Source organism: Protopterus annectens, chromosome 7.part0 (assembly GCF_019279795.1).
Source record: "Protopterus annectens isolate FY-2018-M chromosome 7.part0, PAN1.0, whole genome shotgun sequence".
NCBI classification, from domain to species: domain Eukaryota; kingdom Metazoa; phylum Chordata; order Ceratodontiformes; family Protopteridae; genus Protopterus; species Protopterus annectens.
The window spans coordinates 1,241,641,658-1,241,666,911 of record NC_056739.1 but is presented as its reverse complement, the minus strand read 5'-3'; the positions used below and the strand labels follow the sequence as shown (position 1 = coordinate 1,241,666,911).

General features: G+C 45.3%; 1 protein-coding gene across 1 annotated transcript in view; it reads left to right on the top strand.

Annotated features, from left to right (window-relative positions):
* DENND4A (DENN domain containing 4A) overlaps positions 1 to 25,254 on the top strand; it is a 2,763,357-nt gene that overhangs the window by 2,126,241 nt on the left and 611,862 nt on the right. The gene's annotated exons all lie outside the window — the stretch shown is intronic.

Below are 25,254 nucleotides of genomic sequence, written 5' to 3'. Positions count from 1 at the left end.
AGTCATCTCACTGTGAGGAAGTTCCTGCATGCCCTGGGATACATGGCATCTTGCATCCTTCTCATCTCTCTTGCCAGGCTTCACATGAGAAAGAGTCAGTGGTACTTAAACAACCTTTGGTGTCAGCATTCTCAGTCCCTAGAGACCACTCTCCCACTGATCCCTTGCATAAGGGACAAATTTCTCTGGTGGGCAGGGCCTGTGCCATGAACAGGGGTCTTCCCTTCATCCTCCGCCCTTCTGGCCAGACAATCACCACCGACGCCTCAGACATAGCTTGGGGTGCTCACCTAGCAGGCAGGTATACCCAGTGCCTTTGGAATGCCCAGCAACTTCACTTGTGCAGGTTAGCCATGAGTCTGTGGCTTACAGCCACCTCCATGGGCCTACACCTAATTGCCCACTACTTACCAGAGATCAACAACACACTGGCAGACCACCTAAGCAGAAACTTACTGGATCCCCATGAATGGCAGCTCCACAGAGAAATCTTTCGGCAAATCACCCAGGAGTGGGGGACTCGCACCTCAACCATCAGTTGCACAAGTTTTGCACCAGGGAGTTTGACTTCCTAACATGGAAGGTGGATGCCTTGACCTTCCGCTGGAGCTCTCTTTGTGTATGCATACCCTCCTCTGCCCCTTCTTCCCAAGGTTCTGATCAAAATAAGAGAGGAGAGACCAAAGGCCATCCTCATCATTCCAGATTGGCCCGGACAGCATTGGTACCCCTTACTACTCAGTCTGACTTTACAGCCACCCAAACTGCTTCCCCTAAGGTCAGACCTCTTGACCCAGGAAGGTACTGCAAACAGACCTAAAGACTCTCAAACGTTCAGCATGGCTCATATACTAAAAACTAACAAGTCGTCACTGTTAAGCAGACAGGTCATGGACATCATCACAGAGGCCAAAAAGCTCAGCACAAGAAAATTTTATGCAGGAAAATGGAAAAGATTCTGCTCCTGGAAACAGTCAAAAAGGGGCAATACCTCCCAACCTTCCATCCCTCTAATCCTGGATTACTTAGCAGAGTTGCTCAGTAGTGGCCTCTCCTTCTCCTCTATTAAAATCCGTGCCTCGGCCATCTCTTCCCATTATGATTCAGACCCACCCCTTCTTTTCTCAACCTTTGGTTAAGCAATTCCTCAGAAGGGCTTCTAATATCAGGCCTCCCAGAAGACTTCCTGCTCCACCCTGGGACCTGAATTCTGTGTTAGAGAAACTAATCTTACCTCCTTTCGAACCTGCCCTTCAAAAGAATTGAAATACCTCTCCTGGAAGACTGCCTTCCTACTAGCTATCACCTCAGCCAGAAGGGTCTCAGAACTTCAAGCTCTCATGGCTGTTGAGCCCTTCATAGTTTTCCACGCAGACAAAGTCTCCCTGAGGACTAATCCCTCCTTTATGCCCAAGGTGGTATCTGATGTGACCCTTAACCAGGTCATACACCTTCCCATTTTCTTTCACAACCCTCAAAACAAGGGGGAAAGAATTCTACACTCACTAGACGTGCACAGACAACTCTGATACTATATGGACCGCACTAAGCCATTCAGAAAAATTGACCAGCTTCTTGTAAGCTTTGCCGCAGGGGCTGAGGAGAAGCCCATCTCCTAGCAAACCATTTCCAAATGGATTTCACACTGTATCCATTTGTGCTACAGACTACATGGGAAACCCATCCCTAGGTCAATCCTTACCAACTCCACTAGGGCAACCTCCACTTCCACTGCCTTCCTCAGAGGAGTTCCTACCAGGGGCATATTGGAAGCAGCCACCTGGACCTCTGTCCATACCTTTACAAAGCATTACCACCTACCTCTCTTTTCGAAGTCTAGGGCAGGGTTTGCCTCTGCAGTTCTGCAGGGCCTCCTGACCCATACCTGGGACACTAGCCTTCCTTCCACCCTATACTTCAGCTTTGGGAATCTTCCCACAGGTGATGACTGCAACAGTGAAACATGAGGAACATAGTACAGTTGTGTACACTTACCATAAATGTTGATGTTCGAGTGTATTTACTGTTGCACTCTTGGTTTCCGTCCCTCCATCCCCCTTTTCACATCTTCTCCTAGGGGGACACATGCTACCCAGGGTGGCTCTTAGCCATCAGGACCACTTCTCTCTTTTCTCTTGTGCTTCTGAAAGGTTAAGGCAAGAAAAACTGATGTAATGACGTCAGCTGCCTTGATTTATAGTACTGACGACCTGGCGTTGACTACAAGCAACAGCAGCTGGCACACAAAAACATTGATTCTGGTATTCGAGCCAGCCAAGGGCTACCACAGCAGGGATATCCCTCAAGTGATGATTGCAACAGTGAATACACTCTAACATCTACATTTATGATAAGTGTACACAACTGTACTTTTCTATTTTTTTAACTTCTCCATTACTAATCTCCTTTTCTGCTTTGTCTTATTTTTTGTATTGTAAAGTTTTCCATGTCTGGATTCCTTTGTCTGCATTTCTCTTCAAATATCTTTGGTGCTGCTCTTTTTGTATTGGTTAGTTTTGCTTTCTCCTTTGCATAAATATCACACCATATTAAATCTCTTTTTCTTTCCCATGTCCATATTTCTTCTTTAGATGTTTCCTGATCTTCATGTTTCTCCCTGCTTTGGGGACTCGCTCCATCCTGCTGTGATGTAATCTGTATTAGACCTTCTACATCAAATCCTTCACTTCGCAGGCACTCCATAACTTCTATTTTTTTATTTTCTACTTTACTGATTTTTTTTCTACATTCCATCTTTGTGATATTATTTTTTTTATTGTGAAATTTTCCATATCCGGATGTCTTTGCCTGTGTTTCTCTTCAAATATCTTTCGGGCTACTTTCTTTACATTGATTAATTAGGCTTTTTCCTTTGCATAAATATTGCACAATATCAAATCTCTCTTTCCCATGTCCATATTTCTTTTTCATACTTTTCAAATATCTCTTGGTTTTGTTGTTTATATTTTCGCACTTCCTCAGAGGCTTCTTTTTCCAAACAGATCAAGGTTTCTTTATCTGTATACTGTTTTTCACAAATCTGTTGTGTTAATGAACACAGATTATAATTTGAAGCCTCTGACAGTTTTTCTTGCAGAACTATTTTTCTTTTCTCTAATTCATCTCTTAATCGTTTTGTATAGCGTGTGTCTGGAAATTCTGGCTTTTTACATAGTAGTAACAATACATAATTTCTTTCTTATTCTCAATAGTCCACTTTTTCATCTTTATTGGCTCTTCTTTGGCCTATTAGTTTTTTTTTTATCTCTGTGAATTACTATTTCTACAACAGGGGGCCATCCTCTCCCCTGGGCCTAGCCTGGCCCCGTTGTAGTACTGTTTTCATGTTTTGAGGATTCTACACTGTCATCTTTTCCAGTCCTGGCACCAGTGCGCCTACCAGGATTGGGCACTTTTTTTTATCCTGGGTCTTGTGCACCCAGCTATCTTTTTTTGTTTTTGATTTACTTCTATCCATGATATAAGTACAGTCTATGTATCGGTGTCAACTTGGTGAGATTTTGTGAAAAACCGGGTCCACCTCCTGAAGGTACTCACCAAGACTTGAGGATGAATTCAGTTTCAGCATTACTGCTCTCCTTGGCTTGCTGACTTTTCATCTCTCCATTCGGCAGCAGATTAGATCAACACACACCTTGCTACCATACCTCTCAACTGTACAGAATTTTGCAGAATGTCCAGATTTTTTGCCAAATATTTTTAGTCTATTTTCCATAAAATTGTGATTTTCTTCCAACGTATTGGCAAATCATTAAAGACTGAAGTTAGAATATAATGACAGACATTTGAGTTTGACTTCATAGTATTCAGAAAATTCATGCTAATGCAAAACCTGTTAATCTGATATTGTTAATCCTTGTTCATTCCTTATGTCTGGGTAGTCAGTTCCGGCCTCGGAACCAAGCCGGCCATCTTCCAAGCTCGCGCCAGCCACAAACTCTCGAGTTAAACTCTTACCCAGAATTCCCCTCTCCCTGTTACCTCAGATTTCATTTGCCGCATCGCCATTCAGTCGTGTCAAGCTGGAGGCTGAGCTCTCTCAACGTAGTACTGGCATGGTCAGTCCGGAGGAGAAGGTAATCACACACACCAAAAATCCAGTCTCACTTAGACCTATCGCAACAGCAAACCAAACACATAAACACACAAAAACATACTCGGAGGCTCTAAGTAAAAATCTGCCCAAGCAACAGAGACCTCCAAAGCAGACATCCAAGCAACTGCTACCCCACAACAATACCCACGTATCACATAGTTCACAAAGTCAGTGTGCCACACAGTCACAGTCCTTAAGGCTAAACAACACACCTAATACACTTGTAATAGGTGAGACTATTGTCAGACACACTGACGTCCCTCTCACCAGGCTGAACAAGGAGAAGGTCACTGTAAGCTGCCTGTCGGGTGCCAGGATCCGCCACATAACACAAGCACTCAGGTCACTCCAAAGCAAGTACAAATATGACTCCGTCATTGTCCATGCTGGTGTGAATGACCTGAGACGTACCTCCCAGGATTACATGAAAAGAGACATAGAGGAGCTCTCTGATCATGTGGCCCAGGCCGGTATGACCCTGACCATGAGTAGCATCTTACCCTCACCAAGAATGATACCACAGTATAAAGACAAAATGATCAATTTCAACAATTGGCTAAACTATTGGTGTCACTCAAAGGGGATCCAGTGTCTGTCAGCCTGGGATGACATGCTTGACAAGCCACGTTGCTTTGCTAGGGACGGCTTGCACCTGTCACCCCTGGGTTTTCGAATACTGGCCAAGGCTCTTGCCACCCCCATAGTGCCTTTTTTAGGCAAGGCTCAAAAGACAAACCCACCTCCTTAGACAACACAAGGAAAAAGAAACTAAGGGTAATGCTGCTCCACGCCAAAAGTCTAAACCTCAAGATGCATCACTCAAGGCTCTCTTCAGTGTGGAGAATATCGATATCTGTGCAGTAACAGAAACCTGGTTCAAGGCTCCCGAGAGCACCCCAGCACTACCAGGTTATACCTCATACCATGCTTTTTGGCCCCAAAACTTAGACCGAACCACAAGAGGAGGGGGAGTATCCATATTCATCAAAGATACCCATACCTCCAGGCTAGTGGCACTGCACGAAGCATCTGAGACCATCCATGTGCAACTAACAGTGGGCAAAACTGCCTTCCAGTTTGTAGCCTGCTACAGACCACCCTCCCAAACTTAGGAACCCCACTCGGCTTTCCTGAAGACACTGGAGAATATGAAGGTCTCTCCAAACACCATTATATCGGGTGACTTTAACTACCCAAACATAGACTGGGAGCACTACTCAAGCCCAAACACCCTAGCCCAATGGTTCCTAGAATTTATAAACTCAAATGCTATGGAACAACTGGTCACCACTCCCACAAGAGGGGAAAACATATTGGACCTGATCATCACCAACATGGGGACTCTGTTCCATACCAGAGGTATACCCCTCATTGGTAAGATCTGGCCATAAATTAATCACTATGGACATCCATATCCCGTCCCCACCCCCAGCAAAGGAAACCACAGTCAAAAACTTCTCAAAAGCAAACTTCCCACTTCTCAAAACCGAGGTGGAATCCTTCAAAGTCCCAGGGCCAGTGGAAAATATGGCCCAAACCGCAGAATCTTTTACAAACGCATTCTATGGATACCTACAGGAATGCATGGATCGTGCTATCCCAAATAAAACCAAGACACACTCCTCCAAAGACAGGAGACCTGTCTGGTGGACCCCAGTAATAAATAAGCTATACAACAGAAGGAGGAAGCTACTACATGATAGAGCAAAATCCCTGAAAGGGAAGGCAACTCTGATCAGTACTAGCAAGAAACTACGATCCCTCATAAAACCCTCTAAGGCTAGCTTCGAAAGAAAAATTGCACACGATGCTAAAGATAATCACAAGGCTTTCTTTAGTTATGTCAGAAACCTGGGTGGAAACTCCCAGATATGCTCTGAGTTAGTGCAAAATGACAAAAAATACACTGAACCCACAGACATTGCCAACATCCTGGCAGACAGGTTTAGTGCAAACTCCCCAAATGAGTAAATGACTATCCCAACAGAGTGTAGCCTCTCTGACATCACAGATGCACAGGTGAGAGCTGCCCTCTCCAAAGCAAAAAACACAGCATCAGTGGGACCGGACGATGTCCCAGGCTGCGTTTACATGAGCTCCAAGAAGAACTGAACCCTCACTTAAAATCACTGTTCAGTCTCAGCCTTACAACAGGATATGTACCCAAAGAATGGCGTACAGCAACAGTGGTCCCACTCCATAAAGGTGGTGCCACAACGGACCCCGGAAATTATCGCCCTATAAGCCTAACTAGCCTGGTCTGCAAATCTATGGAGCGTATCATCATGAAACTCATAAACAAAGACATTGGAACCTCCAAACACTGGATCCTATCCAATTCGGCTTTGTTAAGGGCAGATCTTGCCTCTTGAACCTGGTCAATTTCTTTGGAAAGTCACCAAGGCCATAGACGAAGGGAAGGTAGTCCACACAGCCTACCTTGACTTTGCAAATGCCTTCGACACAATACCCCACTCGGGCATCATAAATAAGCTCACCAGCTTAAATATCAACCCCTATGTCACAAGATGGGTTGAAACTGGCTTAGGGATAGAACCCACATGGTCAGAATTGCAGGTGCCATGTCAGACTCTAAACCAGTTACAAGTGGCATCCCACAAGGCTCAGTCCTGGGACCTCTCTTGTTTGGTATATATTTCTCTGAGGTACAGGCTAACACAGGAGGATTATGGCTGACAAAGTTTGCAGATGACTGCAAACTGGGTGCCATAATCGACGCTGACACAAGCATCCTCCAAAAAGGTCTCATAGAGACGGATAACTGGTGCCAGAGCCATGGCCTAAAGCTAAATGCCAAAAAATGCATAGTCATCCCCTTTGGGAAAAACAAAGTGCCCACAAATTACCACATAGGTGGTAATCCATTAAGTATGGAAGAAGTAATTAGGGATTTGGGGACCCAAGTAGATAGCAATCTCTCCTTTGACAATCACATTGCCAAAGTGGTTAGAAAGACATTCTATGTAGCCCACCTTATCACGAAGGGGTTCACATCTAGATCAAGAGAGGTCATTGTGCCCCTCGACTCATCAGGCCCATAATTGAATACAATGCCCCATTCAGGATGTACCTTACCCGACACATGCTACAACTAGAAAGACCCCAAAAGTACCTCACCAAGAGGATCAAGGGACTCGAACAGATGCCCTACGCATTTAGGCTAAAGAAATTCCAGCTCTACTCGGTTGCTTACCGCCTACTCAGAGGCGATCTGTGCCTGACGTATAAAGCCATGTCCAACCCAGAATTAATGGACATGCTCCACCTCAAGAAATCCAAATCCATCAGAACTACACGCTCCAGTGACTTAAACCTCAGCACAGAAATAAATAGAACATGCTGGAGGGAGAGATTCATATCCCAGAGGCTCCCCTCACTCTGGAACAAAATCCCAATCCATGTCAGACAGAGCCCCTCAATGACCCTCTTCAAGAAGAATCTTGACGTTTGGATGGGAGATCGTTAATTTACCCCTGGGATCTCTTCTGTGTCACTGCTAGACAGAGGCATGGTAAACTAACCTTAAATGGGCTATCTTCTGTGACCTACTATACGGAGACACAGTCAACTAATCTAAGAAGGGTGGCGAAAACCAAACACACTCTGGCTAGGCTTGTAAATGCCCTAGGGCAGATAGCCTAGTATCAACCTATAAACCTAAAGTATGAACCTATGAACCCATTGCTCTTGAGCTAAGTTACTTTTCTTGTTTTATTACCTCGTAAATTTACCTTTCTTCAAGGAAATTTATTTCTATAGTTGTCTATTACCCTATTGCATCTAGTGACTCTGTTTTCTATGTGTTTCCCCCTCTTTCTTACCTTGTTGGTATCTGTTTTACCATCATTGGTAATCTTTCCCCTCGTACCTTTGGGTATTCTTTGTACAATAGCTGGTACTCTACTTTCCCTTCTATCTGTTTTTTCTCTCACCTATCATGGCAGGAAAGAAAGGTTGTCCGGGCTTTAAGAGGTGTACTAATTGTGGCCACAAGTTATCTACTTCAGACGCACATGCCTTATGTGTGTACTGCGTGGGTGAACCTCACTTAACTGCTGACCCACCTTGTGGGATTTGTAAAGATTTTTCTTCCCGGACACTTTTAGAGAGGAAAAACAAACTTATTCTAAAGGGTATTATGAAAAAACCCTTTACTGAAGCTATTTCTGGGTCGGAGGCTTCATCCCCTCCTAGCTCCCATAGAAAGAAAGACAACCTAAAGAAGACCAAGTCTCTTCCTTGGTCCCCCACTGGGGACCCCCAGGAACCAAGACCAAAGAAAATTAAATTATCTTCCGAACGGACTTCTTCAGCTCTGAGGCTTTCGGAGCCGAGACCTACAGCTCCGAAGCCATCGGCACCGACTCCTACAACACCACCAAGTGTGCTTCAGACAGCATTGGAACCGAGGGGCTCTTCGGCTCAGACCCTTCCACTGGCACCGACCATACAGTCGATGCAGACTGCTACGACGTCAAGGGATTTTCTGGCGCCTGTACCTTCTTCGGCACAGACTCTTCAGTCGGTTCCGAGTACTCCGTGGTCGGCACAGACTCTCTCTGCACCGATTACGGAGCCAACTATCGCTATGGCACCGACCTTGTCAGTGCAGACTCTGTTCTCGGCACCGACAACTCTCTCGGTGCAGACACCGCTAGTACACGCCATTACAGCACCGTTGCCTTCGGTGCAGACACCTATCCTACCTGCTGTTACAACTTATTCTCCTTTTAAAGACCCCTTTGCGGGCTCTCAATTTACTATATCTCTAGATAGACTTGACTCCCCATCAGCTATGTCCATGAAATCCCCTAGAAGCTTCTCTGAACATGATGTGGCATACATTGTGGACCAGTTGCTTTTGGCTAGAGGAATCCCACCTCCCAAGACCTATTCCTCCTTTGGAGGGGAACATTTTTCCTCAGAGATCCCTACGTGTTCTCCTTCATCATCTTCAGCCTTTAAGCCCCTTTTCAGAGCACAGACTTCCCCTGCTACAGCTCCTTTTGTAGATCTTACTAAGGAACCACAGCTGCCTTTTTGGCAGGAGAGACACTTTACTCCTGTCACTTCTCAGGATGCTAGCTGTGGCACTGTTTACCCTGTGTCCCATGGCCATCCGGAGACTCCTAGTCAGCAGGCTGCCTTGCTTGTGTGAGGGGTGACTGTAGGCTCTCATCCCTCCTTAGGTGGACCAGCCTTTCAATTTATGGAGAAGGCTCTTGCCACTGTAGGCGATCCTGTGCCACCAGGTTTTCCGTCCTCCTCTGGCCCGCAACTCACACAAGCCATCCCTAGCGGACACTGGGCACAAGGGCCTCAGGATACACTGCCACAGGAGGCCCCTCTTGTGCTGTCTTCCCCGGCATCTCCCTCTGAGGAAGTTCATCACAAGAGTTTGTGTAAGAGGAAGCACGTGGATTCGCCAGAAGTGTCCCTCATGGAAGACACAGATTTTGATGATGGGGAATGGTCCCCTCGATCACCCTCTGAGGTATCCTTTGGGGATATCCTTGATATCCTTAAACAGAGAGATGACCGTCAGCCCTCTAACCCGACCTCTGAAGACTCTGTGTTCCGGCAGTCCTTTCATGCCTGGCCCCCTACCTCCTGGGTTACTCCACCTGACGACGAACTTGTCCGGCTCGTCGTGCAGCGTGCATGGAAGGCTCCTGATACCGTTGAAGCCATTCCCTGGAGGCCAGATAAAATCTTGTCTCCTCCAGTTACTGACCCCCACTGGTCCAAAGGTCTTCCAGTAGATGCCATGGTGGTGGCGGCCGCAACTAAAAAGGATCTGGCAGAAGAGAGCCAGACTGTCCATCTGCCCAACAAGGAGTCCTGGGCACTGGACAGATTAGGGAAGCGTATCTGTGCATCAGCGATCTTTGCAGTTAGGTCCCTGAATTATATGGCACATTTTACCAGGCTTCTCAGAAACTTTTGCCGGAGTTGTGTCTGATGAGGTCCGTGACAAAGTGGCCTCACAGTTAGCCACCCTTGAATCAGTATCTAACTCCTCCATGCGTCTGATTTCTCATGCATCAGAAGGAGCAGCTAGAGCAGCAGGTGCAGGCATAGTCATGAGACGGCATGCCTGGATGCACCTGTGTGACCTCGTGGAACCCTTCAAGGCTTCCTTTCTGAATGCTCCCATTGAAGTCTCTTCGTTATTTGGACCCAAGGTGAAAGACACACTGGCTAGATGTTAGCAGGACGGTAAGACCCTTGCTGTCATGGGCATCCATTACTCTTCCCCTCAACGGGCTTTCTCCAGAAACCAGAAGAGCGGGAAGATGTGGCACAAAAAGTCTCAAGGTTCTTTCCGTGACATACGAGCCAATTTCTTCCCTAGAGGCAAAGGGGGAAACTCATATGGAAGACACCCCTTTCAGGGCAGAGGAGGTCTGTGAAACCAGGGTTCCAGAGACTCCTCCTCTGGTCAATCCTACCAGCACTCCTGGAGAGCGGCCCAACTGCTTTCCTCTGGAAGCGGTTGGGGGTAGTTTCTCTTTGTACCCTTCTGCCTGGCTAACCATTACCACTGAGTCTTGGGTACAAAAGATAATAACCAGAGGTTATTATATCCCCCTCGATCTTTGTCCTGTCCCCCTAAGAAACCTTCCTGACGTTCCACCCAGTCAAAGGGAAGAAGCAGCATTGGAGATCTCAAAGCTGCTAGAAAAAAGTCATCCAAGTAGTCCCCCCAGACCAGATAGGATCCAGATTCTACTCAAGACTATTTTTGGTGCCAAAAAAGACCGGGGACTGGAGACCAATTTTGAATCTCAGCGTATTAAACAAGTTTGGAAAGGTACAGAAATTCTGGATGGTCACAATTCAGTCTATCCTCCCACTCTTGGAAAAAAGACGATTGGATGTGCTCTATAGATCTTCAAGATGCATACTACTACATAAAGGTGGACAGACCATCAAGAAGATTCCTTCACTTCCATGTGGGAGCCAGTCATTACCAGTTTTGAGTACTGCCCTTTGGACTCTCTACAGCCCCCCCAGAGTGTTCACAAAGTGCATGGCAGTCATCACAGCTCACTTGCGACTACAGGGATTCCAGGTGTTTCCATACCTAGACTATTGGCTCATTACTACCCCCACCAGACATCTATTGGAAGCAGCCTTGGCATGCTCTCTTCACACCGCAGGAAGGCTAGGCATAACTATAAACTGGCAAAAATCCAACCTGACCCCATCTCAGTCCATAGAATTCATTGGGGTCCTGTTGAATACAAAAAACTTCAGAGCATCTATTCCAGACTACAGAATTCTAAGGATAAAACAACAACCCATACCGATCCTTTCAAGAGAAAAATCCACGGTATATTCTGTTCTCCAGCTGCTGGGTTCTATGGCAGCCTCCATCAATATTGTCCCCCTTGTGAAGTTCCACATGAGGCTTCTGCAATGGCTACTACTCACCCAGTGGTATCCTTTTCAGTACCCTCTATCATCCAAGATTCAGGTAATCCAGAGGTGCAAACAAGACCTAATTTGGTGGATGTCACGGAACCCGTCACAATGGTCTTGCCCCTTTACCCCCCAACAGCCCAAGGCTACAGTGACCACAGCCACCTCCCTGATGGGGTGGGGCAGGCTATTTCAGGGAAAGACAGTCCAGGGCACGTGGTCCGAAATGGAGGCCCATCTGCATATAAATGTCCTAGAGCTGAGGGCGGTGCAAGCATTCAGTCTCCTACTGCCGTCAGGGACTATTTCGATACAATCAGACACCATGGCGGTAGTCTGGTACATCAACAGACAAGGCAGAGTCATATCTTACCCACTTTGTCGGGAGGTCATGAGAATATGACAATGGGCAATGACTACCAACTGCTTTCTCATCGCAACGCGCATTCCCGGGAGTTCCAACGTGATAGCAGACAGACTCAGCAGATGCATTCTACAACCTCACGAGTGGTCCCTGAATCCTTTAGTAGCAGCGGAGATTTTCAACTGCTGGGGTCTCCCTTGCTGTGTGACCTCTTTGCATCCCCGATCAATTACAAATGCAGCAATTACTTCGCCCTAATTCCCCCTCAGTGACAGTCACCCAGGGATGCTCTAGTCCACAATTGGCCCACGGGTCTACTTTATGCTTTTCCCCCCTCTTCCCCTCATTCCCCAGTTCCTGAAGAAAGCCCACCGGTTGAAGAGCAAAGTAATCCTCATATCGCCATATTGGCCTCGTCAAATTTGGTTCCCCTTTCTATGACCTCACCTGCTAGATCGACCATGGATTCTCGAGCCAACTCCGGACTTGATCTCCTATCCGCAGAACCTGATTCACCCCAACTTGAACAGCCTGAAGCTCACAGCTTGGCTCCTCCACTTCCTATGATTGCCAGGCAGAATGATCTTTCTTCCCCAGTATGTGACATTTTTATTGCATTTCATAAGTCTTCCACCAGAAATACATATCTCAGCAAGTGGAAAAGGTTTACTATTTGGCTGAAGGAAAAGCAGATAGATCCCTTTTCAACACCGGTGCCGGTGGTACTGGAATACCTGTCAAGTTTATTCCAATCTGGCCTTTCTGCTTCTACCATTCGGGTTCATTTGGCCGCAATATCTAATTTTCACAATGGTGTCCAAGAGTCTTCCCTTATGTCACACAAATTATGCAAGACTTTTCTAAAAGTCGTAAATCATTTGAAACCCCTATTTAGAGAACCTACCCAGCCATGGGACCTGTCATTAGTCCTGCAAGCTCTGACAATGTCACCTTTTGAACCAGCTTCTTCATGCGACCTCAAGTTTCTTTCATGGAAAACTTTGTTCTTGCTTGCCATTACTTCTGCCAGACCTATTTCTGAACTTCAAGCTCTGTGCATCAAACAGCCCTCTTTGACCTTTCATAAAGATAGTGTCATTGAGAACTAATCCTTCCTTTCTGCCAAAAGTGATCTCTGAAATGTCCATTAACCAAACCACTGAATTGCCAGTTTTCTTTCCCAATCATTTTAACAGGGGAGAGTATTGCCTACATACCCTAGACATTCACAGGCAAATTCGTTTCTACCTGGACAGAACTAAGGCTTCTCGCAAATCAGATCAGTTATTTTTGGCCTATTCTGGACCTAGATTAGGATGTGCTGTTTCTAAGGTTATATTGGCTAAATGGTTAAGACTGTGTAACATTTATTTGCAAAGAGCACAATATCCCTCTAACTACAGCCATAAGGGCTCATTCCACAAGGTCAGTAGCAACTTCTACTGCCTTCCATGCTAGAGCTTCTTTACATGACATTTGTGCAGCTGCGACTTGGGCTAGACTTCATACCTTCATCAACCATTACAAATTGGATTTGGCCTCCAGAGGAAGAGCATCTTTTGGTTCAATGGCACTCAGGAATGTCCTTTCATGAAACCCTCCCAAGAATAAAGGTAGCTGGGGACTCTGTCCCAGACGTGAGGAATGAACGAGGATTAACAATATCAGATAAAGAAGTTATGTCGTACCATAACGTTCCATCTGTATTGTTGATCCTCGTTCAGTCATTACGACCCTCCCGAGGATTATAGTGGATCTCACCATCCGGTTCCATTAGGTCATTTAACCAGAGGTAGCCTAGCCTATACCTTCTTTTGACTTGCAAACTCAATCTGAGGTAACAGGGAGAGGGGAATTCTGGATAAGAGTTTAGCTCGAGAGTTTGTGGCTGGCGCGAGCTTGGAAGATGGCCGGCTTGGTTCCGAGGTCGGAACCGACTACCCAGACGTAATGACTGAATGAGGATCAACAATACAGATGGAATGTTATGGTAAGACATAACTTCTTTTTCTTTCAAATTTCTAAGTTTGTAAGAGCAATATTTAAAAATGTTCACTATTTTTGGCCTTTGTCCCACTTTTATTGATGGCTTTGTCCACATTTCATGCTCTAAGAGGTTGAGAGGTATGCTCGCTACCCTCAATTCGGTGGTCAACTTGTCCATGAGACTCGTCTCATATGCAGCAGATGGAGTGAGTAGGGAGGTGGGTTCAGGCATCTTGATTAGGAGCAGGCCTGGATGCACCTTTGCGACTTCCCTGAGCCCTTTAAGTCTTCTTTTGTTAATGCTCCCTTCAGTGGCTTATCTCTCTTTGGGCCCAAAGTCAAAGAAACGCTAATCTGCTGTGAGCAGAAGGATAAGACGTCTGGCGTTGGCGTGCGTTTTTCAGAGGGTTAGTGAGACGATGAGGTTCAGAAAGTCTCAATGGTCTTTCCAGGACACACAGGGTGGTAGTTCCCCCAGAGGCAGAGGGGGAGCAATAATGGAAGATGCCTCCCTCATGCCAGAGAGTTTTGCAGAATCAGAGAATCTTTTTGGCAGGCTCTTTCACTGTTCCTGAAGGAGTGCCCAACTGCTCTTCTTTGGAGGCAGTTGGGGGGGCGATTGTCACTGCATCTCAAAACCTGGCAAAAAATTACCAAAGGACAAATGTGTACAGGACATAATATCCAGGGGTTATATCATTCCCTTCTCTTTCCCTAGTCCCATAAACAAATCTACTCCAGATGTTCCACCCAGTCAAAAGGAACACGCAACATTAGAAATTCAAAAGTTGCTCAGAAAAAGAGCCATCCAAGAAGTCCCCGCGGACCAGAGAGGATCCGGAACTTACTCAAGATTCTTTTTAGTTCCAAAGAAAACAGGGGACTGGAGACCAATACTGGATCTCAGTGAATTAAACAAATCAGTGAACAATACCAAGTTCTGGATGGTGACACTGCAGTCAGTGCTTCCATTCATGGAAAAAGATAATTGGATGTGCTCTATAAATATTCAGGATGCGTACTACAACTATCTTATGGAAAGGCGATCCAGAAGGTTTTTGTGCTTCCGGCTAGGAGCCATTCACTTCCATTTTTGAAGTCTACCCTTTGGTCTCACTACACCCCTCAAAGTGTTCACCAAGTGCATGACAGTAGTGGTGGCTCACCTGAGACGCAGAGGATTCCAAGTGTCTCCTTATTTGGATGACTGGCTCATAACCTCACCAACCAGTCATCTACTGCTACAAGCCAGGGACTATATACTTCAGCTTTGCTTCTCCCTGGGAATTACTGTAAATTATGACAAATCTGCTCTAGAGCCATCTCAAAATTTAATCTTTATAGGAGAAGAAATAAATACAACTACGCTCATAGCAAGACTTCCTCATGACAAAGTGCATGATCTTTGTCTACATATCAGATTGTTAATCAAAAAAATTTGAGCCAGTGCAAAACAAGTACTACAGGTTTGGAAGAAGCTATCAGCATCTATAGTGCTTATTCCTCTAGTTCGCTTACACATGAGGATTATTCAATGGTTGCTTTCCACACAGTGGTTAGTACTGGAATTACCAATGTCACACAAGATTCTCATAATCAGATCTTGCAAGAAGGATCTTGAGTGGTGGATTCACTCCCCGTTGTTGTCACAAGGCCGTCCCTTTACCCCCCTCAGCCCCAGGCCACGGTGACCATAGATGCTTCCCAGATAGGGTGGGAGGGTCTTATCTGGGGAAGACAGTCCAAGGCACCTGTCAGGAACACGAGGCTGACTTGCCTATAAACATCTTAGAGATGAGAGCAGTGCTCTTGGCGCTCCAGTCATTTTAAGACTCTCTCCCACTAGGAGCCATAGCAGTTCAATCAGACAATATGTTGGTGGTCTGGTACGTAAACAAACAGAGGAACCAGATCTTATCCCCTTTGTCAAGAAGCTCTAAGGATTTGGCAATGGGCAACGTCCTCCAACTGTTTTCTAATTGCAATGCATATCCTGGGGAAATCCAACGTGATTGGAGACAAATTGACCAGGGCCGTATTATGGCCGCATGAGTGTTCCCTCAGTCAGAAAGTATCGGAAGAGATTTTCCGGAAGTGGGGCCAGCCTTGCTGTGACCTTTTTTGTTTCACCCACCAGTGCCAAATGCAGAAATTACTTTGCCCTAATCCCTCCTATGGAGGAGTCACCAAGGGATGCACTTGTTCATAAGTGGCCACCCGGACTCCTAAAGCAAGTCTGTTGGATGCCATGATAATCCTGATTGCAACCTCTTGGCCTCGCCAAATCTGGTTTTCCTTTTTACAGCCTCATCTTTGGGACAATCCATAGATTCTGGATCCAGATTTACTGACTCATTCGTTGGGAATGGCACATCCCAGCCTTCACACCCTCAAGTTGATACCCTGGCTGCTCCAGTTCCCTTGATTGCCATGTTTCCCCATCTATCTTGTCTGGTAAAACAAATTCTGTTGTCTTCCCATGAAGCCTCTTTGTGTAAGTTGTACTTGAGTAAATGGAATATGTTCCTAATATGGGCGACTGATAACGAGGTGGATCTCTTCTGCACCCATACCATACTGGAATTTCTAACCAAGCTTTTTCATGAAGGTGCAGCTGCTTCTACTATTAAGAGTCCAACTAGCAGCAATTTCAAATTTCTATGTAAGAAATAATGGCTCTACTGTCATGTCACACAGACTCTGTAAAGCGTTTTTGAAAGGAACAACGATGATTAGACCCTACAAGAACCCAACTCATCCCTGGGATCTGAACTTCATTGTAAAAAATATCATTTTTTCCCCTTTGAACCATCAGCCACGTGATCTAAAGTTTTTGTCTTGGAAAACACTCTCTTTGGTGGCTGCTACCTCAGCCAGAAGAGTATCAGAGTTGCAGGCCTTGTCTTCCAAACCCCCTTACCTAATTTTTCATAAGGATAGAGCTTCTTTATGCACTAATCCTTCATTTCTTCCTAAGGTTGTGTCAAAAAATAACCTAAATCAATCTATTGAGCTACCACTTTTCTAATTACCAGAACAAAGGCGAGTACTCCTTGCATCTTCTGGAGATACGTAAAAAATTACATTTCTACTTGCACAGAATTTAGGAAATTGGATCAACTTTTCATATCTTACTCTGATACTAGGAAAGGTCAACCAGTCTCAAAAGTTACATTAGCTAGATGGCTCACCATTTGTATATCCTACATCTACAGTTCTAAAAACAAGCCTCTCCCCTTTCCTGTTAAAGCACACTCCACTAGATCAGCAGCGGCATCAGTAGCCTTTCAAACAAGGTTACCCTGGGACAATATCTGCGCTGCAGTGACATGGGCTAAACCGCATACCTTTATTACTCATTACAAAGTGGATTTGGCCTCCAGGAGTAGGGCTTCCTTTGGTTCTATGGATGTTCTTCGTGTTTCACTGTTGCAGTCATTACATGTGGGTAATCTGCTGGCAGGTTGCCCTCAGTCGGTCTGAGTTCCAAAGTCTTGGGTCCTGTGTCAGTTGCTGTCTTCTCTTCCATGACGTCAGGTCGTCAGGGGTATAAAACATGCAGCCGACGCCATTTTCTTTAGTCTTTCTTGCCGTGCAGTGCCCGAAAAAGAAGCATTTCATAAGTGCTGGTCGGCCGACTACTGAAATATTCGAGTTTGCGTTTCAGAACCGAAGTCTTCACTAAAAAGTACCCCGTTGGGGGGAAACTTTTTTCTTGCTCCATACCGATGTCAGAAAAAGTTAATAATTGTATTACTTGTGGGAAGCAAATACCTCATAAGGATTTCCATTTATACTGTATTCCTTGCCTAGGCCCTGATCACAACGTGCCTGGCTGTCGGTTTTGTGCTAGATTTAACCAACGCACTATTAAGCGTCGGTATATTTTTGCTCAAATTATTTTGGAAACAGATTTAACTGCCCAGAAATGTCGTCAGATAGCAATCCGTCTACCGGAGTACATAAAAAACGCAAAGAAAAGGACAGAGAAAGGCAGTCGAGATCGAAAACCGACGAAGCTTCTCCTAAGCCAGTCACCGGTTCGCCGGTACTCAGTGAGGCGCTTTCACAGCCCCTGATACCCGCTATCTTCGAGTCGCAGGTCTCTACCGACACCCATGTGGAGTCTGGCATGCTGCAAGATACTCAAGGTATTGGACCGACGGATGTATCGCCTTCGGATGGGTCCGGAGCCATTGAGCAGGCACCGGCTTTTGAGGGTGTATTCAGACCTCAACATTTGTATATCAAACCGTTGACTGCTACAAAACCAAAGACAAAAAAGCAACTTCTAAAACTAAAAAACGGACGCATGAGCCACATGCACAGGCCTCTATGCCTAAAAAACAGATGATCAAAATGGCTGAAGACCTTATTACCTTGATCAGGGGTACCCATCCCCCTCCAGATAAGAGGCCTAGGCAAGACACTGATTATGAATTTTCAGATCAGGTTTCTATTTCTTCTGATTCCTCTTCTGATCAGGAATTATCTATACCTTCCTATGAGGATTTTGATGCAGAGGAGTCCATACCATGTGCTTCTCCTCCTGAGGATTATTCATTTGGTGAAACCTTGCATACTTTGACGGAGCATTTTCACTGGGAGAGTGAAGACTTCTCAGAATCAAAAAAGAGGCTCAGGGATTTCCTTCTTCTCCCTCAGCACAGGCCTTTGGCCATTCCCCATTTTAGACATTGTGGATGATGTGTTTTCAAAGTCCAGCTTGACCCCTGACTCCTTATCTCTGGCTCCCAGTAAGCCTGACAGATACTACAGGGTCCCTGACTCACATACATTTGTATTTAGAAACCCTGCTACTGATCCTGAAACTATTTCACAGGGTCCAAAGGGTGTTAAAGCCTCTACAGCAAAAAATCCTACCCCCTCTGACAGAGATTCAAGGGCACTGGACAGATGGGGAAAAAAGGTTTATACATCTGCAACCTTGGTAATTGGAGCCTTAAACTGTCAGTTTCATATGCTTAAGTAACAACATGTTATGGGATTGCTGAAACAGAAAATGATGTTGATTTCTGAATGTGCATAAAATAAAGAATTGCAGGAATTATTGCATGCAGCTGAACAAGTTGGAAAGCATACTTTGCAATGTGGTTTTGACTCCTTAGAGGCCTCCTACAGGGCCGCAGTTACTGGATCTGTGATTAGGAGGCATGCCTGGCTAAAGGAACAAAATTTGCCTGATCATGTTAAAGCTAAATTGCTCGATGCACCTTTACAGCATGATACTCTGTTTGGTATTAAGGCAGAAGAGGTTTTAAAGAAAATGGAAGACAAAGCTAGGTCTATGCAAACTGTTAAAGGCTTCTTACAAGTGCAGCCACCAAGATTCAGTAGACACTGGCCTACAAAAAATTGGTCCTTTCCTGTGTCAGACAGAGCTCAAAGGGGCAAATCCAGACGCCCAAAGGGTTCCAGATACCAGGCGCAAGATTCATACAGGTCAAAGCAATGAGGCGTATCTACCTCCAAATCAGGGGGAGATAAAGCGCAAACCTACAGAAAACAGTCCCAATGACTTCCCCCTGCCTACACCAAGCACTTATCTTTTGGCAGCACCCTTAGGGGGAACATTAGCACTTTTTGCTCAAAATTGGCAGTTAGTAACCCAGGACAAGTGGGTACTAAACATAGTATCACAGGGATACTTATTTCATTTCCACACTCTGCCAATGGCAAACGGTTGGCCAGATCTGCCCAAAAATCAATGGGCAGAGGCACAGAAACAGGTTACGTCCCTCATGGATATGGAGGCCATTCAACCAAGTACCACAACAGGAAAAAGGACAAGGTTTTTACTCAAGACTGTTCTTGGTACCCAGAAAGGACAAGACCTGGCGGCCAATACTGGATTTATCAATTTTGAAAACATACCTGGACATTCCAATATTCAAAATGCTGACTTTGCAGCAGCTTCTGCCCATGCTGGGCAAGAATGCTTGGCTGGTAACATTAGACCTAAAAGAGGCATGCCTGCATGTCCCAATAAGACAATCGTGCAGGAGATACCTCAGATTCAAGGCTGGCTTAATGCATTACCAATTCTCTGCACAGCCCTTTGGCTTATCTACTGTGCCCAGGGTCTTTACAAAGTGCCTGGCACCAGTAATTGCATTTTACAGACAAAGAAGTATACAAATATATCCTTACTTGGACAAATTCTCATTCAAGCAGAGAACAAGGACATTCTTCTTCGACACCTGGCGTTTGTGAAAAGGCTTCTAACATGCCTAGGGTACACAATAAATGAAAATAAATCACAACTGGTACCCCCTCAAAAGATAACATTCCTGGGTGCATGCTTGAATACAACTGCCCAGATGGCTTACCTCACGCCAGACAAACAAAGGCAACTGACTACTTACTTCAAACTGATGGCAACAAAAACCCAGTCTTCTGCAAGACAAATTCTGCAGGCTCTGGGCTTCATGGCATCCTGCATCCTACTAATTCCATATGCAAGACTGCATATGAGGAAACTTCAGTGGTACCTAAAAAGTTTATGGAGCCAACATTCACACAGTCTGGAAACAATGATTCCTCTCATTCCCTGCCTACAACAGTAGTTTATGTGGTGGGCAAAGGCCTGTCACCAGATCATGGGACGGCTCTTCACTCTACTCCCTGCTAGCCAAACCTTAACAACAGACTCATCAGATTATGCCTGGGGGGCCCACATGGCAGGAAGATGCATTTAGGATATATGGGCACCTAAACAAATGCATCTACATATCAACCAGAAAGAGATGCTAGCTGTTCAAAATGCCCTAACAGCCTTCAAGAACTTACTTTATCCAGGACAACTACTGATAAAGATGGACAACACCACAGTCATGTGGTATATAAACAAGCAAGAGGGCACACACTCATGCCCCCTTTGCAGATTAGCCATGGCACTGTGGGACACAGCTTTGACCTACCAAATACATCTTCAAGCTCAGTTCCTGCCAGGAAAACAAAACACTCTGGCAGACTATTTAAGCAGAAATCTTATGGATCCTCATGAGTGGAAACTAAATCCACAAGTCTTCAGCAAATAGGGGAGCCCAGACATAGATCTATTTGCCTCTCCTCAAAGTTATCAATTGAAAAGATTCTGCACAAGGACTTATCACAGACAAGCATGGAAAGTGGACCCTATCCTTCAGTTGGAAAAACCTATCAGTTTACGCCTTTCCTCCTCTACCCAAGGTCCTCCTAAAAGTCAGACAAGAGAAGCCAAAGATGATATTAATTGCCCCGGTCTGGCCCCGCCAATACTGGTACCCAATCCTAAGGAACTTGTCTCAATTCCCAGCTTGGACCTTGCCTCAAAGACCACAACTACTGTCCCAGCAAAACAATCAGATCCTGCACAGTCAAATACAGACTCTGAACCTGGCAGCATGGCTAATCATGTAATCATACAAACAACACCTCTCAGTAAAGCTGTGATGGATGTTATTTTGGAAGCCAGAAGGCCTAGTACTAGAAAATCTTATGCTGACAAATGGAAGAGATTCTGTGCTTGGAATCAAGCACAAGGAACTGATGCAGCAGAACCAAATATTCCTCATATATTACAATACTTAACTGAGATGCTTGACAAAGGCCTATCTTTCTCATCAATCAAAATTCATGCCTCTGCCATTTCGGCTCATTACAATACAGAGCCACTAATCTTTTCTCATGCTTTACTAAAGCAGTATCTTAGAGGAGCCAAAAATTTAAGGCCTCCTAGAAGATCACCATTACCTGCATCGGACCTCAATTATGTGTTGGAAAAGCTCAACCTGCCTCCATTTGAACCAGCTGCTACCGCTGATATAAAGTTCTTATCATGGAAGACATCTCTGCTACCAGCAATTACTTCAGCAAGAAGAGTTTCAGAGCTACAGGCCCTCATGGCTGTAGAGCCTTTTATCATATATTACCCAGACAGGGTGTCTCTGAGGGCAAATCCTACTTTTATGCCTAGGGTGGTTTCCAGTGTGGCTCTTAACCAAACAATTCATCTGCCAACTTTTTATCCAAATCCTCAGAACAAAGAGGAGAGAATTCTGCATTCCTTGGACATACACAGACAGCTAAGACTCTACTTGAGCAGGACTTAAGCTCTTAGAAAAACTGAGCAATTACTAGTATCATATGCTGCAGGATCAGAAGAAAAGGCTATTTCAAAGTAGACAATTTCAAAGTGGATAAGCCACTGCATCCGTTTCTGCTACTTACACCATGGTAAACCTGTGCCCAAGGGCATTAGCTCTCATTGCACCAGAGCTGCAGCTACTTCAGCAGCCTTTCTCAGAGGAGTACCAACCAAAGACATTCTAGAGGCTGCTACTTGGAGTTCTGTTCACACCTTTACAAAGCATTACCATTTGCCTCTCTACTCTAAGTCCAGGGCAGGTTTTGCCACTGCAGTGCTCCAGGGCCTTATAGCCGCACCTAATGCTGTTTAGCTCCAGCCTCCCAACCATAGCTTTGCGATTCTACCCAAATGTAATGACTGCAACAGTGAAACACGAAGAACATAGTACAGTTGTGTACACTTACCATAAATGTAGATGTTCGAGTGTATTCACTGTTGCAGTCCAGGTTACCCTCCCGCCATCCCCCTGTCATTCTGAAGTTTATCTTTCCTTCTCTGTCTTCTACAACCTATGTGGTGTATTTGCTTGTAGATGAAGGTAAAGTTTATATTGATGCATGTATGTGTATATATATATATATATATATATATATATATATATATATATATATATAATTGCTACCTTTTTGGGGCACCTGATATCGGGGGCAAGAAAAACTAAAGAAAATGGCGTTGGCTGCATGTTTTATACCCCTGACGTCATGGAAGAGAAGACAGCAACCGACGCAGGACCCAAGACTTTGGCATTCAGGCCGACTGAGGGCAATACACTCGAACATCTACATTTATGGTAACTGTACACAACTGTACTTTCTGAGGAATGTTCTGCCATCAGCCACCCAACAGTTAGGTTGCTTGGGATGCGGTCCCTTCAGTGAGAATAAAGGTGAGATTCACAACACATAAAGAAGTTATGTACTTACCATAACGTTCCATGTGTGTTGTCCATCTCATCTTTTAGTCTCACAACCCACCCTCCATGCCCCCTTCCAGAACTCCTGGAAGACCTAGTGGACATTGGTTTTGTGGATCTCCATAGCCTCAGAGATACTAACATTGTCCTAGAAAGAGACCATAGCTAATATATGGATTATTTTTCTTTCTGGGTAGGCAAACAAGATCTGAGGAAGTTGGCGAACTGCATTAAGGGTAGGGAAGAAGGCCCACGACCTTTGCTGAATACTTCGAGCTACTGGAAAGGCCGAGACAGATCTGACACATCAGTGAGAGTAAAGGTCGAGATTGTCAACACACATGGAACGTTATGGAATTTACATAACTTTTTTTCTTGGGAAAAGACAATTGGATGTGCTCCATAGACCTCCAGGATGCATATTCCCACATAAAAATGAACAAACGCTCCAGAAGGTTCCTCCACCATTTGGTCTCACCACAGCACCCCAGGTTGTTCACCAAGTATATGGCAGCAGTAGCAGCTCACTTGAGACTGCACAGATTCTGAGTGTACCCATACTTAGATGACTGGCTCGTCGCCGCTCCCACCAGGCATCTTCTAGAACAGACAAGAGATTTTATTCTGCTTGTGCTCATCTAGGTATAACAGTGACTCATACCAAATCTCAACTAAGTCCGCCTAAGCAATTGGAGTTTATAGGAGACTGCCTGAATACAACCTCTTGCATAGCTTCCCTTCCTCTTCAGACTGCATAAGATAAGGTCCCAAATAGAAGTTATTCTCTCCATCGGCAGTGTACCTGCTCTAGTAGTTCTCCAGGATCTAGGATCCATGGCAGCAGCCATCACACTGGTTCCACTAGCAAAAATTCAGATGAGACTTCTAGAGTGGCTTCTAGCCTCCCAGTGGTCTGTCCTCGCTCATCCCTTGACGCATGTCATCCGAATCACCAACCGTTGCAAAAAGGACTTATCTGGTGGACAGAATCAGAGGAAATTCTTTTAAGCCGATCATTTCTTTCACCCCAACCCAAGGCCATAATGATCACAAACGTGTCCCAGATGGGGGGGGGGGTATTATCTGGCCAGAACAGTCCAAAGCACTTGGCCCCCAATGGAGGCCAATCTGTATATCAGTGTTCTGGAACTGAGGGCAGTATTCTTATCGTTGCAAGCCTTCCTAGCTGTCCTCCCTGTAGGAACAATTGCAGTTTAATCAGACAACATGTCAGTAGTCTGGTACATCAACAAACAGGGCAGAATCAAGTCTTACCCCCTGTGTCGAGAAGTTCTGAGTGTGGCAATGGGCGATATCCTCCAAATGATTTCCGATAGCAATGCACATCCCAGGGAGCTCGAACGTGATAGCAGATAAACTGAGCAGATGCATCCTCCTGCCTCACAAGTGGTCTCTCAATCCCAGAGTGATGAAGGAGATTTTCTTTTGCTGGGGCCAGCCTTGCTGTGACCTATTTGCATCACAAATGAACAAGTGCAGCAGCTACTTTACACTAATTCCCCCTCAGGGGCAGTCCCAGAGAGATGATCTCCATGATTGGCCCTTATGACCCCCCCCCCCCAATCTTCTTGAAGAAAGCCATCAGGTTGAAGAGCAAAGTTCATAGGTTCATAGGTTGGTACTAGGCTATCAGCCCTAGGGCCTATACAAGCCTAACCATAACAATTCCCTGGCTATTTCTTCCCACATTATTTACCTTCCTGGACCCCTGTCTAGCAGGGTGACTGACGTGATCCCTGGGGTGAATTTCCTTTCTCCCATCCAATCGTCAAGGTTCCTCTTGAAGAGGTCCAAAGAGGCACTCTGCTTGACATGTATGGGCAATCTATTCCAGAGTCTGGGGAGTCTCTGGGTCAGGAACCTATCCCTCCAGCATGTTTTGTTTATTGTGATGACAAGGTTTAGATCCCTGGAGCATGTAGCTCTGAGGGATTGGGATTTCTTTAAGTGTAGCATGTCCAACAGCTCTGAGTTTGACATGGCCTTGTATGTTAAGCAGAGATCGCCTCTGAGTAGGCGATATGCGACAGAGTATAGCTGGAGTTTTTAAGGCCAGCGTGGGGCATCTGCTTTAGGCCTGTGATTCTTTAGTGAGGTATTTCTGAGGCCTTTCCAGTTGTTGCAGATGTCTTGAGAGGTACATACCAAATGGGGCATTGTATTCTATAATGGGTCTAATGAGGGATGAGTACAGTGGGACAATGACCTCCTTTTTCTGGATGAAAAGCCCTTCATGATGAGGTGTGCCACATAGA